This window comes from Hydra vulgaris, chromosome 13 (assembly GCF_038396675.1).
Source record: "Hydra vulgaris chromosome 13, alternate assembly HydraT2T_AEP".
Classification (NCBI taxonomy): domain Eukaryota; kingdom Metazoa; phylum Cnidaria; class Hydrozoa; order Anthoathecata; family Hydridae; genus Hydra; species Hydra vulgaris.
The window spans coordinates 54,547,333-54,553,332 of record NC_088932.1 but is presented as its reverse complement, the minus strand read 5'-3'; positions in this window follow the sequence as shown (position 1 = coordinate 54,553,332).

The following is a 6,000-nucleotide window of genomic DNA, read 5'->3' as shown; positions in this document are numbered from 1 at the left end:
AATATTTCACTTAAACATAGAATTGTGTAAAACTCTTAAAATAACTAAATCTTACTCCATATCTTAATAAAAAAAATGCCACCAAAGACGTTATTTTTTTATTATTCTATTGACGTCTTAAGGACGTATCAAAGTGATGATTACGTATTCTTTATTATTGGAGTTGCTACGGCGTACCGCAGGGATGTATGAAGTTACAATTTTCACAAATTTTATAGAAAAATTTGTTATAAATTTTGAACTCTGGTTTTGTTAGTTATATTCAGGTTCTTCTGTATTAACTAAAACACAAAAAATTGTACCTTTTTATTACTCTTGGTAAAGCGGTTATATCCACAAATTAGTTAATATAATGTGTGTGTGATAACTAAGGTGCTGCCAGAAGTCCTTACTGTCTTATCACAGAGCACCACTGAAGAGCATTTAGCTAGGAAGTTCATGTCTCCTTACTTACTAATGTCGCCTATTAGGCTAGAGCTATTGTCGAACCTCAGACCTCTAGGTTCTGAGTCAGAACTCTAACCCTGCGCCACGGTTGCAAATATAATATTACATAATTCTGTATTGCGGGTAAATGCACCGTTGCCTAAATGAAATTTTAAAGTTTTAAATAAAAATGACTTTTTAATTTGATGTTTTTGAAAAGACGTCTGAATTGTGGGCTACCGTTTAAATAGAGCAAGTATTTTTTAAGTTGTACTATACAATTTATAACCTGAGGTAAGACATTATTTAAAAGTATAAAATTAAATTAAAAAAAAAACTTTTTCTTTCAGTTTTCTTTTGATGAAATAATAACTTCATTCATTAAAAAAAATAATTTTTTGGCAATATTAGTGTGTTTCTGTTAACAATGAACAAGTTTTGATTTATTTTTGTGAACATATTTTCTATGATCAACCGTATATGTGTCAGTTTAATGTTTAATTAGGAAATGACACTCTTTTTCTCTAAGATTATTAAAATGACACATTTTAAAATCTAAGATTATTAAAATGTGTCACTTTAATAATCTTAGAGAAAAAAATTGACAAAAATCAATTATAATTTTTCTTATTTATTTATAATAATCATTTTTCTTGTTTATTTATAATTATAATTTATCTTATTTTTTGTACCATTATAAGCATAGCAACCATAAAATGCAAAAAAATGAAAAGTAAATTAGTAAATCAAGAATTTGCTTATTTTATTTCAAAAAAAAAAAGCATTTTCATGAAAACTTTTGCTAACAATTTTTTTTAAGTAAATAAAAAGATATTATTTTAATCAAATAAAATAACTTGAACAATGAATAAGTTGATATCAATCTTAATGACTCTTCGTATGAGTCTTCAGATGTGTCTTCAGATTCTTCGTATGAGTCTTCAGATATGTCTTCAGATTCTTCGTATGAGTCTTCAGATGTGTCAATCATCAGATGAGTCTTCAGATGTGTCCTGAGAATCTTCGCTTTATTAGACTGTCTTACTTAACTCGCTGCCTAATATGTTAAACAATTAAGGATTGATTTCATTATTCTTAGTTTTTGAGCATGCTATAGCCGGATCTAAATTTTTTTAAAGGTCTGTTTAATAAATCCATTTTTGTGTCTACATATTTGTTAATAGTCTATGTATGTGTCTTCATATTCGTGATGTTTTTCTCGTAGTTTGTTCCGAATACTGTTATATGATAATATAACAGTATTCGGAACAAATAACATCAACGTTGTTCAATGTATATATCTTGAGTATTTCTTGTGTAGATTTTGAATTTATCCAAAATGATTTTATGACATTAGTCGTTTGAGAATAATTCCGAAATAACTCTAAGTGCACTTTTGTTATCTCAGCCGACTTTGAAGCGTTTCTAAGCAATTTATGAGCAGAGTTTCTATTGTGCTGTTGTCCTAGAGATACTTCAATGAGCCAACATTACCATGTAAATGATAAAACAAGCTAGTCTTAAATGCTAGATTTACTATCCCCTATAGCACATTATCCCTTAAAGGACAGTAAAAAATGTTACCTTAAGGATGGCTGAGGTATTAAACTACCCCAACTAAAAATATAGATTTTTATACAAAATATGTTGAACTTTTTAAGTTAAAATACGTGCTTTCAACAAAAATATCATTTTTCCCAAAGTTCTTAAATAAAAGTGATATTTATTCAAGTAAAAACAAAATTTATATTCTAAAAAAAGGTAACTTAGGCATATAATTTTGCTATGAGCCTCGCAAACAGAATGGCTACATGATGCACATTGTCAACGGGTTTTTCTATCATGAACACGAGGACACATATAGCATCTTTTTATGTATTGCTCTTGAATTTGTTGATAAGAATAAAATCAAAGCATTTTATGCTGCAATGATGCAATGTCATTATTTTGATGGAAGGTTGATAATAATATTACTGCTTTGTTTTTCTTAGGTACGTATGAAACTACAGTAGAGTCATTTTGGAAACCAAAAATCCAAGAGTAAACTGGTCAATGAAAGGCTGGCAATAACTTTTTTGTTATTTCTCCTTTATTTATTTTAATGGTGCCAGTGTATGTTGCTTTACTTCCTTGCAATACACGTGCAAGATGAATGTTTGTAAAAAAATTATCAGCTGCTGTGTGTCTACCACTTCCATTTAAGTGATCAGTTGATGCTTCCACTTCCATTTAAGTTGATGCTACCACTTCCATTTAACTGATCAGTTGACTTGAACCACGAGTGGTTCAAGAACCACTCGTGTACCTTCTCCAACATCACGTAATCCATTTACTCTACCAATATACGATTGCAAGTTTATGCAGTAAGAGGTTTCAGCATCACTTAAGATCCAAATCTTTATTCCATACTTTCCTGGCTTAGTAGGTATAAACATCTTCAATGGACAACGTCCCCTAAATGTAACTAGTTGCTCATTGGCAGTAAGATATGCACTTGGATTGTAGTTGCTATTACATTTGGTAATAAACATTTCCATTATATTACTTAAAGGTGCAAATTTGTCTGCAAACTGTCTTTGATTTCTTGGTTCTCCTTCATCAAATCGAATGCATTGTCACAAGTTAACAAATCGATCTCTTTGCATTAAAGCCGAAAATATTGGTATGCCATCTAATCTATTCCAAAGCTCTTTAATGCTTTGGTTTTTAGAATGGAACATTCCAGCTAGGGAAGAACTCCAATAATCTCATAAAGCTCATTTACTGTCGTGTCAACCCATCCTTCTAGACTAATTCTACGAGCTTCAACATTAGTGCAGTTGACAATAATTTAAATCATTTCTGGTGTTATAAAGAGTTTAAAGGCAGTATTCACACTTTGGCCGCACTCTGACCTGCAAACTTTGTTGGGCCAGTTGTTTATCAAATAATATTGTGTGCTGGTGGCTAAGCAGCATCTACACGTGGAAGTTTACTCCAAATTTCCTCACCACTCTTCGAAACCATGTTTTGATCTAAAATGAGATTTTCCTAACCAACTTCTTCGTAACTTTTATCAGAGATGATAGGACCTGATTCAACGTCAGTTGTAATAATATCTTCTTCATCTTCTGTAAGGTTTTTGTCATCTGAGTCATCACTTGAAGATAATTCATTTAACCAAAAATAATATTATTAGCCTCAACTGCAGCATTTCTTCTTATGCGACTCATTATATTAACTATATTTATTCTAAAAAATAGTTTTAGTGTTTATCAAACAAAACATAAAAAATATTTTAGGCATTATTATTTTTTATCAATTATATAAATAATTTTGACATTAAAAAATAATATATGCAACAGTGGCTGTATATATATAATGCATATGTGGTATAATTTATTTATAAAAAGTGTAAGTAGTTCCCCATACCTATTAAAAAATAACCAAAACACAAGCAAGTGTTAAACTAAGCATAAATCATATAGCATAATTATTGATTTATTACCTAAAAAATGAGAAAATTTGCATGGGGTATAAAAATAACCCAACCGTCTTAAATGTAACTAAAATTTAAACTATCAATATTATTTTCAATTTATCAGTAAAACAAAAACATTTTACACTAACAACTTCCTTAAATGATAATAAAAAATTTTCTGAAGTGGCAGTTCAAATAGACAAAACTTGTTGATGTGGCAATCAAAAACAAACTCTTCCGAAGTAGTGAAATAACCCGCCGTCCTTTAAGGATTACATTTGTACTAACACCATAGAAATACTAAACAAACTTTCATTGGTTGAATTTTGCTCCGTAAACTAGTGCGTACACTGCTTCAGTTCTAACCCGTCGCATCTCCATTTAATGCTATACTTATTAAATTTGTAAATTACTTTTTTGCTCACTTCATGAATTTGGAAAAAACAAAAGAGCTTGTGATTAAAGTAAGCTTCTAAAGACATTTCTGTAGATTTATTTGTTATTGTAATTTCTTGAGGATAACATAACAACTTTGTTTAACATTGTAACTTTCTTGTCGGGAAACCTATGTAACATTGTATGTAACATTGTAATATTCATGTTGGGAACTCATGTCGGGAAAAAGGTATAGCTTGCAATTTAAGTTATAAGCTCGCTCGTGATTCATTGGCACTGTTAAGTTGAACGACTAGCTTTAACCATTATTGCAAGCGTTTTTCTACCTTTAAAGATGCTTCATCGCCGTGTTCATATTTAAATCTTGGCTGCTTTAATTCAGGTGATGTTGCATTACTATTTGTACAATCTTTAAAAGGTATGCCCCATTTTATTACTATTGTATGAGCTTTACAAGGTATGCCCTATTGTATAGGAGGCTTTAAGAAATTAGTAAAAAATTATATAAATTTCAACGACACTATTTGTACAATAGTGTCGTTGAAATTTTTCAATCAGTGTTTTTATATTGCAAGCAAAGCAAGTTCTTGCATTTTCTTTTAAAATCTTTCATCACTAATGATTCTCAACTTTCGAAAAGAGCCTTCAAAGTATATGTTCAACCTCATTTAGAACAATGTACTTTGATGTAAAAATTATATAAATATTTTCATACATTCTGTAAGATATACAACAGATAGAAACGATCAAGAAATATTTTTCAAAAATTGTTTGCAAACGGTGATGTATTATGCTTTTAAATTATTACTTGAAGTTTTGATTCTAGTTTGAAGATCAAGACTTTATTATCTTAAAGACTTATCTTCAAGACTTATTATCTTCAAGCTAGAGTCTCTAACATGTCTTAGATTAAATTTCAATCTTTTAATGACCAAAAAAACTATGTACGATCTTGCGACCCTTTATTTTTTTTTTAATTTTTATATTTGCTTCTTTTCCCAGTGGGCACGCATCGTCCGTTGGACGTCCCCCGGACGACGCATGCCCACTGGGTCACTATTCACCAAGATATCAGTCTCAAACGTTTATTCCTCGTAACAAAAATGATAATGATAAGCGTTAGTTTTTATCTTCTACAAAACGATAATTAAAAAATGATTTTCTCAACCTAGCCATATGGTTTCTTTATCTTTCTTGTCTCAAATTGAATTTAAAACGTAAAAGTTGCAAACTTAAGTGTATTATAATCAGAGCCGATTTTGCGAGGAGATATGAACCCCTCCCCAAAAGATTTTCAAGTTATAGTTGGTTTTTTGAGAAATATAGTTGGTTAGTTGGGGATTTGACGCATTTCAGTCGGTTGAATTTTAGTTTTGAGGACTTTTTTGAAGTACCTTTTTTTGGTGTTACATAAATCAATTTTCATATTACCTGTATCACCGTTTTGTACTTTTTTATCTTTAAATGCAAATAAATTGAATCATAAAACTAAATAATCAATTATTAATATACTTTCAAGATTTTCAAGATTAAGTTTGTCTATATCTCCTTCTCCATAATAAATTTTCTTAAGGTCCTATTCAGTGGGCACAGTAAGTTTTCAAAACGTTTTTTAAACGCTTTTATCAGGTTTAAACCTAATAAAAACGTCCAAAGAACGTTAAGAAAACGTACCTTGCAATTTTTTTTACTGGGTTTAAGAATTTTGGTGTGAAGAA